Genomic DNA, 11,093 nt, shown 5'->3' with positions numbered 1-11,093 from the left:
ATAAATGCTCTTCATAAAAACAATTGCATTTCTTTTTGTCTTATAAGCCAGTTTGAACCTGAGTCCACATCATTGGCTTCCAGGCTGTTGATAGCTTTAATCTGTGCTTACTGCAAGGGTTCATGCAAAATTGCCTGGTTCTCTTAAGATCACAAAGTTCCTGGGAAGCGTTCTGTTGACCCCACAGTCAACCCTAGTTTCCACTGGAACCTGTGCCAGTCCATGAGGGCCTTTTGTCTTATGGGTTCAGTTGGATAATTTGATGACACTGGTGAGGCATGGCAAGTTTGGGTGAGACAAGTTATGCTAGTGCTGGGAATCTGGCCCTGCCACGTACCCAATCCAGTGCCACCTGCCTCAGAGTTCTGTTGACTTTTCCCAGAGTTGAGAACAGCCCTCCTTTTCCCCTCTAGTTACTTTCAAAGGATAGTCCCTCTCTCTGTCCATCTCTAAGAAACCTTGCATAAGCTTTTCAGTGAGTTTAGATTTTTATGCAAGTTGGAAGTCAAAGTTGGTTCATGCAGCTTTTACTTGGTCATGCAAATACCTCTGAAGAAAGAAAATTCAAAATCTTGAGACTAACATCTGGATTGAGGGTAAAGAAAAATGCACAGGCCAAAACACAAATTAATATTTCAATAAATCATCCTGTCATACAATCAATTAATTAAAATATAATCACATTTGGGGGACACGGTTTGTATTTGCTGTTTTTTTTCAGTATCTACTTTCAGTTCAGTTCAGTTCAGTTGCTCAGTCCTCTCCGACTCTTTGTGACCCCATGGACTGCAGCACACCAGGCTTCCCTGTCCATTACCAACTCCTGGAGCTTGCTCAAACACATGTCTATCAAATCAGTGATGCATCCAACCATCTCATCCTCTATCGTCCTCTTTTTCTGCTGCCTTCAATCTTTCCCAGCATCAGGGTTTTTTCCAGTGAGTCAGTTCTTCACATCAGGTGGCCAAAGTATTGGAGCTTCAGCTTCAGCATCAGTCCTTCCAATGAATATTCAGGACTGATTTCCTTTAGGTTTGATCTCCTTGCAGTCCAAGGGACTTACTGAGATATAATTATATACCATACAATTAAACTATGTAATATGCATATATTTATTTTTAATAGTTTGAGTGAGGGTATGTTTAATTAGAAGGGATAGTTGGAAAAATTTATGAATGTTTTAAATTATGGATGTCTGAATACCTTCAAAGATTTAAGAGGTTAATTGTGCTGGTGTTTTTATTGTGTAAAATTTCAATGCAATATTACTTCTGTAGGATGTAATGGAAGTATATAATAATATTAAGAGTTTTTATACTGTGATGTTAACTGAAAGGCAGGCTGCAAAATTATAGACATGACCATGTGTTGTGTGCTTAGTCACTCAGTCTTGTCTGACTCTGTGCGACTCCGTAGACTGTAGCCCACAAGGCTCCTCTGTCCATGGGGATTCTCTAGACAAGAATACTGGAGTGGGTTGCCATGCCCTCCTCCAGGGGATCTTCCCAACCCAGGGATCAAACCCACGTCTCCCGCATTGCAGGGGGATTCTTTACCAGCTGAGCCACCAGGGAAGCCCAAGAATACTGGAGTGGGTAGCCTATTCCTTCTCCAAGTTAACTTCCCAAATCAGAAATCAAACTGGGGTCTCCTGCATTGCAGGAGGATTATTTACCAGCTGACCTGTCAGGGAAGCCCAGACAAGGCCATACCTATAAGAAAATATGCATAGATAAAAAGACAGAGCCAAAAAATGGGCTACTTTTGGGTGCTCAGATTTAGGTCACAGATTTTATTTTCTATTTCTGTAGATTAGTACATTTCTCAACTACTATGTATACTTTTGGAATGATAAAGGAAACTTTGTTTATGAAACTTCTGAGTTTTCTCTCTTTTTTGAAACACATATCACGGGCTCTACTCAGTCCTAACTTGGGTTATTTGGGGAGATCGTAAGTGATAACAATAACCTGTTTTTTGCTTTATAATTCACAGATTGTATTCAGGAATATTATCTCATTTTACTGAGCAATGAGTTAGGCATTTCCCTGAGGAAACTGTCAAAAGTTGGAGAAGGGAAGGAAAGAAGAAGGACATTTTTAAAGGACTTCAAAGTGTAAGCAGTTGTCTCTGGTGGGAATTCCCTTCATCTGAGATGATGAAAGAGGAAGAGGTTAGGGGTGGACAGAGCACAGAACACTCACACGGGGCCATCATTGACCCAAGGGAAAAGCGGAATGGATAGATTTGTGGCCATGGGATTCTTGTATATATTTTTATGCCTTTCTATATAGTGTTATCAACCTAAGTCAGGTTAGCAGTTGTTTATAAAGAAATTATTCACAGCGGGGAAAAGAGGAGTAAGGAGTAAGGAATCCCACTTCAGTGGCAGTGAGTGCGTGTCAAAGGAGGAAGGAGATGAACAAATAACCTTATGTATTTGTAAATCTGTTATTTGTATGTCTGAAAATACATTAGGGAGTATGCAAGATGGGTTTAGATCAAGTCAATATCATATACATTTTAAGAGAAATGGAGTTTTATTTATTCCGTTATGAGTTGACTACACTGACAACAATAACAAAGATGAGGTGAATGAAAAAATTATTTATTGAAAGATTTGCATTTTACATTAAGATTGTAAACACTTTGACATGATGGCTAAATATGAGAAATGTATTTTTGTTTTACGGATTCCCTATAAGCTAGGCTATGGAAATTCAAAGGGAAATGTGTCACCTGTTTTACTCAGTGGCAGTATCTTAGTTTGTCAAAATTATCTTTAAGTTAAATTATCATGGGCTGTGCTTTTTGTTCACAGGGACTAAATAACCGCTGTTAACTTAATTGTAATTTCTAGTACTCTAAAATCACTTGAATGGAGAGAATATTTTTTGGTGTCATAGCCCAGGCAGATATTTGAAAGATGCCTAAATGCCATCACCTCAGAGTCATGTTACTCCTAGAAACAGTATATAGACTGAATCATGGGGGTATAATGCGCAGGAATATATAATAGCTGCCTTTAGCACAGCCAGACTTCGGAAAACTCCAATATTACTGTGTTGCAAAATTTCTGGCATAAGAAATTCCATCAATTCTTTCCAGGCTCAGTTGGAGTCCAACCTCCTAAGGAAGCCTCCACAAACACTCAGGCCTGCGGCAACCTTGTGTTCATTTGAATGCATCACCTCTATCAAGTATTTCTGTAGGTTGACAGTTGTTAACAAGCACCTCTAGTGCCCTTATCACCTTCCATTGTCTCACCTCTGATTTCAGCTGCAGTTGTTGTAGAAGGCTCGTGCAAGCTCAGACTTACCTCATTCCAACTCATCTGCTTCAAGTTCCCTTCCTCACGAAGCTTTCTCCGATACAAGGGAACTCGTGCTATGAACAAGCCCAGCCTGAAAGTGTGAGAGAGTTATCGTTCTTGGGGGAAAGCTTTCATCACTAGGATGTGGGAGCTAGTGGATAAATATTTTTACCTGCTATGGACATTTCTATTCTGTATACTTCTTAGACAAGCCTAGACAGTATATTAAAAAGCAAAGACATCATTTTACCAGCAAAGGTCCATATAGTCAAAACTATGGTTTTTCCAGTAGTCATGTATGGATGTGAGAGTTGTACCATAAAGAAAGCTGAGCACTAAAGAATTGATGCCTTCGAATTGTGGTGCTGGAGAAGACTCTTGAGAGTGCCTTGGATTTAAAGGTGATCAAACCAGTGAGTCCTAAAGAAAATCAACCCTGAATATTTTTTGCAAGGACTGATGCTGAGGCTGAAGCTCCAATACTTTGGCCACCTGATGTAAAGAGCCAACTCATTGGAAAAGACCCTGATGCTGGGAAAGATTGAAGGCAAAAGAAGAGGGCAGCAGAGGATGAGATGGTTAGACAGCATCACTGACTCAATGGACATGAACCTGAGCAAACTCTGGGAGATAGTGGGGGACAGGGAAACCTGGTGTGCTGCAGTCCATGGGGTCGCAAAGAGTCAGATATGACTTAACAACTGAACAACAACAACGTATTTCTTAGAAATCCTGGCAGAAATTTGCCCCCTTTGTCCACAGCAGGGACTTATAAATGGTACTATTATATTGACTTTTCCTGTTTTTCCCATGCATTTTTCTGACCCCGTCACTTTTGCTTCCTGGGATCACTTCCAAAATAGACTGCCTGACCCAAGTCCTCCCTTCAGGTTCTGCTTGGAACAGCAGTTATGCAGTGTGCATTGCTGTTGTGTTTTGATTACTTCAACCTTTAAAGATCTTATTGATGTAAGTCCTGCTTCCACAACTAGAGTGTAGTCTCCCAAGGGCAGCAAGAGTTTGTTACACATTGTATCATGCCTTGTACATGATAGGTTTCTATAAGTAGTTTAAAATGGGTATATAGCGTATTATCAATCCCTTTGAGAACTTCTGGTCACCCAATGTCCAGATTCTTGTAAAAACACTAGCTGTTCATCTGCATCAGTCTAGAGGATGGACATTTTACATTCTTTGTGTCTAGTGAGTATCCATATCCCTTCCTCAGAAGATGGGAAGCTTTCACCTTAGGCACTGAAAATAATAGCAAATAACTTTCTAAGCCTCCCTTGCTGCTAAATCATAAATTCCATCCAATCAGATTCATCTACTCTGGACTCTTGAGTCAAAGTCAGCATGTGAAGAAGTAGGAGCCACTCAGAATGCATCCTGGTAATGGGGTAGTGGCCGTTGCAGTGCCAGCCACATCATGAAGCTGGTTCTTCAGCATGTTTTGGGGCACTTTGCCTAGGGGGCAGAGCCTCTAATCCTGGTCCCCAGGCCTCTAAGAGAGTCCATGCACTATTGAATATTTTTAAAGTTCTTTTTTCTGAGTAAATCACCCAACATGGCAGTTTGTGGTTTTCAATAAGACCTTTGATCCGTTCTGTGTTTCCATGAAGCCTTGAGGATATTTTGGGTTGCTGGTGGGAAATGAATATCCAACTCCAGTGTAGGGGAGTTTCCAAAATCTCCTGGGTAATTTTAATACATTCCACAAAAATATATGTCATACCTAAGTAGAACACCCCAGAAACATCCTTAGTCCTCATATAACCCAACCCAAATTGTGGCAAGCAAGAAAAGTAGAATGAATTAAAAACTAGAAGAATGAGGTAAGGAGATACGGTTTACTTCCATCTGCACCACTGAAATTGTTGCCAGATATTTCACAAACAGACGGGCTTCCCTGGCGGCTCAGTGGTAAAGAATCCACCTGCCAGTCCAGGAGACGTGGGTTCAATCCCTGAATCGAAAAGATACCCTGGAGAAGGAAATGGCAACCCACTCCAGTGTTCTCGCCTGGGAAATCTCATGGACAGAGGAATCTGACAGGCTATCGTCCATGGGGTCGCAAAAGAGTCGGACACATTATAGTAACTAAGCAACAATAACATTTCACAAACATACTGCTTTGAGCAAAGACAATACAGGTGACCCTTGGACAGTATGGGTTTGAACTGTGTGAGTCCATTTGTATGCTGCTTTTTTTGATTGTAAATACTACAGTACTGCATAATCCCCTGTTGTTTGAATCTGCAAATGGAGAACCACACATCCAGAGGAACTGTAGATACAGAGAGCCAACTGTAAGTTATATGCAGATTTTTGACTGTGCAAATGGTCGGTGCCCTAAACCTTCCTTTTAGGGTCAAATGTATTTCAAATTCAAAAGACAACTGACTCTTAACATGCCTACCATCTATAAGCTAAGAATATTCACATTAGCAGATAGGATTCACTCACATGTTGAAAACAGTGATCTCTTTAATGAAAATAATAAATAATAAAAGACTTGTGAATAATAAAGGACTTGACCATTATGGAGACTGTACACTTTATCAGACAATCATAAAACAAAGCAAATCCATATTTATTACAGTATTAGGTTTTTTTTAAGCACATGGCAGCTCAGTCCCTCCAAATCCCAGCCACTCTGCTTACCAAATGCCTGGTAATATTTACAGATTTTGCAAATATATTAGCCTTAACTTTCAAATTATCAAGTAGTAAGTATATGTTATTATATTTTTAGAAAAAAATGTCATACTCTGCCTCATGTGATACTAAAAACTGAAATAATAAAATAGGAGAGGGTAGAATAGAGGTGACTCTGATGTCAGGATGGGGAGGAACCTTCTTAATATAAATCAATGCAGGAAAAAGATTGATTATATATTCAATATATAAACAAGATACTGACTATAAAAATTTTTAATTTCACACACCTATCATAATAAAAATGAAAATCATATGGGAGAAATTTCAAAATATATGAAAAATTGGTTAGTAGCCATAATATATAAAGAACTTTTAAAAATAAAAAGTAAAAATATGTTGAACACAATTTTTAGAAAATAGGGTATATATAGATATTTAACATCAAAAGAAATAAACATGAAAACATGCACATTACTAAAAGTAAAAGAAATACATGTGAAAGTAAAAAGTATTTTCAACAACTAAATTGGCAATTTTTTTTCAAACCATTTTGTTCATTGAATATGCTTTGAAAGGCTATTCTCATGCTGGAGTGCAAATTAATGCATAGTTTTTAGAAGGAAATTGGCAATAGTTTCAGAAACCCATAGAAATATTTGTATGCTTTGATTCAGTGTATCCTCCCACTAATTTCTTTTAAGAAAACAATGAAAGATGTACATAAGTATTTGTAAGAATGTTTATCTTAATAATTTTAATTGCAAAAAATTAAACATAATGTGTCCAAATAACTTGATAAATGTTTAATGGTTTATTCATGTGATGGAATAATAGCCAATAAAAACATGTTTTTAAAAGGGTATTTAATGATCTAGAAATATTCTTACATTACATTGAATGGAAAAAACAGGGTAAAAAGCTATATACATATAGTTTTTTCATAATTTTTGTTTTTAAAATATTCATGGAAAAGTACTAGAAATAACTACATGAAAATATTAACAGTTCTATCTCTGGTTAGTAATATTTTGAATAATTTTTTTATGCTTTTTGTGTTCTTTAATTCTACAATTAATTATGATATTTGAAAAATAAAATCATACTAAAAGAGTAATTCTTCCATTTTTTTCCCACATGAAATAACTCATTTAGTAGCATGATCTGCTTTTAGTTGTGTTAAGGAAGTAGAAACATATATTCATTTAGTCTGTCTTAAGAACTTTTGAGTTAAATGGAGCAGGTGTTAATGATACCAGTTAGGAGAGGAAGAAATTGAAGATTTGAGAGGCTAAATGATTTGCGAGTATTCAGTTAGTTCAACAGTATTTTTTCTGAACATATAGTAATTACTGTGAATTGGATTAGGCATTTAGGCATTAGGAATAAAAGACTAAAAATTATTCCCAAGAGTGTGTCTTATAGTAGGTGACATATTTTTAAAAACTGTTATTTTCAATTTGTGGGGTAAGTGCTGACAGAGGTATGTGATGAGAACTACAGAGAAAATATTAGTTTGAACCACTGAAACTGCCAGTATTCAACTATTTTTGACCTACAAAAAATAGAAAATTTGTATGATTAATTGCAATATACCTGAACCAGTATAATGATGATGCCTGAACTGAATCTTGAGGAGGAGAGAGGAAATTACTGGATGAAGGTATATTCATCAACCAGGATCGAACCAGGAGATAAAAACCAGTGAAGTAAACAGGGAAAGTGTTATATAAGGAAGCAGGGGATATGATTAAGGAGGGATTGGCTTGAAAGAAGTAAAGAGAACTCTGAAGAATATAGCCAATGTAAGGACCAATCACTACCTAACCTCACAATATACCCAAGGAAGGTCTCCTTTGCACTTGTACTCCAGATCTGAGCCAGAAATGGCAGAGAAGTTGCTGTGACAGAAGTCTCTGGGATGCAGGAGGAAGTTGTTCCCAAGGAAGTGTCTCACTGAAGGGATCCTGCTAGGAAACAGCCTGACTGGGTCCTGGGGACAGCTGCTGGCTGCTTCTTGCTGCTGAAGGCCTTCACTGAAGATGCTGCCTGAACTGGAGGAACCTGGTGTTGGCAAAGCCTAAGTCACCAACACTTAAGGAGGTGGGTGCCTTGGAAATGGTGTGCAGCACAGGAGCCAGACATTGGGGAAATTGTGAGCACTTCCAAAACCTGAACTGGAGAAGCTGCATGTACCTGCCAGAGGAGCAGTTTGGACCTGGAAGAAAAAGGCCTCCATCCTGCAATGGAGCCTCTATTGATAGAGCCTCTATTGATAAAGTTTAGCATTATGTCAGCTGGCAAATAAAAGCTATTTTAAAGGCCCATCTGCATTTTTGCACAGCAGGCAATGAAAAGTGAATTTGGAACAAAGGTGAGATATTTGTAACTGGCATGTTATGGAAAGAGAGTCTTCCAGCTAATAGAATACCATAGAAGACTTGTAAAAAGGACTTCCATATCTGACAGCATGATAAACTAGATACCCAGAGTGACACTCCCATTATAAAACAAACCAAAAAAAAAAAAAAAAACCTAATATGCTGGATTTAAAAATAAGAAGTTTGTGCTTTAATACATCAGGTGAGATGGCAAGAAAGTATGAAATACAAAGATGTCAAAACTAAGAGAAGGCATGAACCTGGATACTGAAAATCTCTTTGACTCTGGGGGCAATTGCCAAATCTTTTGAATTTGAATTTTACTTTTCAGATCTTGAGGAGTACACGAGACAAAAGATTAACTCCGAGGTCCTCTCAAACTGGGGGGTCTAATTATGAGACTGTTACATTTCACTAGGATGCAGAACACTCAACATAAAAATAAAAACTGATAGTGAATCTGTACACTTCCTCAGTGTGACAGTGAAATAAACCTTCCTTACTCTCCATTTAGTAAGGGAACCTCAAGGAAAATTGTACTGTTTAAACTTTAGCACTGGTTGAAGGAGAAAAATTCTTTCCTCTGATTTCATAGCCACATGTCAACTCCTAAGGATTACAGCCTGAATATATGCTACCTACATGGTCTGATGGAGAAGGCAATGGCACCCCACTCCAGTACTCTTGCCTGGAAAATCCCATGGGCGGAGGAGCCTGGAAGGCTGCAGTCCATGGGGTCGCTGAGGGTCGGACACGACAGAGCGACTTCACTTTCACTTTTCCCTTTCATCCATTGTAGAAGGAAATGGCAACCCACTCCAGTGTTCTTGCCTGGAGAATCCCAGGGACGGGGGAGCCTGGTGGGCTGCCGTCTCTGGGGTCGCACAGAGTTGGACACGACTGAAGCGACTTAGCAGCGGCAGCAGCAACATGGTCTGAAAAACTTTAAGGCAATTATTAAGTTTAAAATGATGCCAACACAGATGTATAGAACAGTCTTTTGGACTCTGTGAGAGAAGGAGAGGGTGGGATGATTTGGGAGAATGGCATTGAAACATGTATAATATCATATAAGAAATGAATCGCCAGTCCAGGTTCAATGCAGGATACAGGATGCTTGGGGCTGGTGCACTGGGATGACCCAGAGGGATGGTACGGGAAGGGAGGAGGGAGGGGGGTTCAGGATGGGGAGCACGTGTACACCTGTGGCGGATTCATGTTGATGTATGGCAAAACCAGTACAATATTGTAAAGTAATTAACCTCCAATTAAAATAAATAAATTTAAAAAATAAAATGATACCAAATTAGTAGCATCCTAGGGTTGGGAGAAACTAAACACAAATCCTCACAGAAGTATGGTACTTTCAATTCAGACATCAAAAAAGTCCTACAGATAAATTCCTAGAATTCCTAGACTCACCATCCAAAATCACAAAATACCCAAGGAAGCATAGCCACGATGAGAAAGAAATGGCAGAATCAGTAACCCACAAAAGCTTTAACTATTTGAATTATTAGCAAATAGTTAATAATTCAAATTATTGAATTTGAGTATTCAATAATTATTCAATGTTTGCTATGTTTAAAAAAATAATAGACTAAAAGATGACCAAGCTAATTTGAAAATCAATCACATATAACCTCTGGAGATGAAAAAAAATGTAATACTTGAAAAAAAATCAATAGATTGGTTTAGAAGCAGATTAGACACTGTTGAAGTCAGAATTAGTGAACTGGAAGATAGTACTGAAAATTAGGTGGGGTGTAGTACAGAAATATAAAGAGACAGAAAATATAAAGAGACACTGAGGCAAAATGACAGTGAAAAGATTTCACATATATCAAACTGGAATTCCAAGAAGAAATGAGAGAGAATCAGGCAGAGGAAACATTAAAAGAGTTAATAGTAGTGAACTTTCCAGAACTAATGAACATATATCCAGATATTCAAAATGTCCATTAAGTCTCAAATAGGATAAATTAAGAGAAAACACGCAACCAGCCACATTGTAGATAAATGTAGAACATCAGTGACAAGGAAACTTAAAAGAAGATTACCAAAAAAAGACAGACTGAGAACAACCATGGAAAGCAATAGGAAGAATAATCTTAAGTGCTAAAAAGAAAATAACTCTCACACTGGAATTGTACATGTATCAAAAATATATTTCAAAACCAAGGCAAAATTAAGACATTTCAGGCAAATAAAAACTGCAAGTTTGCAATTAATAATCCTGAAACATGATGCTGTGAAAGTGCTGCACTCCATATGCCAGCAAATTTGGAAAACTCAGCAGTGGCCACAGGACTGGAAAAGGTCCATTTTCATTCCAATCCCAAAGAAAGGCAATGCCAAAGAATGCTCAAACTACCGCACAATTGCACCCATTCTACGCGCTAGTAAAATAATGCTCAAAATTCTGCAAGCCAGGCTTCAGCAATACGTGAACCGTGAACTTCCAGATGTTCAAGCTGCTTTTAGAAAAGACAGAGGAACCAGAGATCAAATTGCCAACATCCGCTGGATCATCGAAAAAGCAATAAGAGTTTCAGAAAAGCATCTATTTCTGCCTTATTGACTATGCCAAAGCCTTTGACTGTGTGGATCACAATAAATGTGGAAAATTCTTACAGAGATGGGAATACCAGACCACCTGACCTGCCTCTTGAGAAACCTATATGCAGGTCAGGAAGCAACAGTTAGAACTGGACATGGAACAACAGATGGGTTCCAAATAG

At 38.2% G+C, this 11,093-nt stretch overlaps 1 long non-coding RNA gene across 1 annotated transcript in view; it reads right to left on the bottom strand.

Moving 5' to 3' along the window:
- Nucleotides 1–3,319: 3,319 nt before the first annotated feature.
- Nucleotides 3,320–11,093, bottom strand: part of LOC129644821 (uncharacterized) — a 47,141-nt gene continuing 39,367 nt past the window's right edge. The window contains exon 3 of the long non-coding RNA XR_008711001.1: nt 3,320–3,404. This is a non-coding gene — a long non-coding RNA (uncharacterized LOC129644821). The remainder of the gene's footprint in view (nt 3,405–11,093) is intronic.

This window comes from Bubalus kerabau, chromosome 2 (genome assembly GCF_029407905.1).
Source record: "Bubalus kerabau isolate K-KA32 ecotype Philippines breed swamp buffalo chromosome 2, PCC_UOA_SB_1v2, whole genome shotgun sequence".
Lineage (NCBI taxonomy): Eukaryota > Metazoa > Chordata > Mammalia > Artiodactyla > Bovidae > Bubalus > Bubalus kerabau.
Note: the sequence above shows the minus strand (reverse complement) of the source record. Positions and strands in the feature narration are given on the sequence as shown.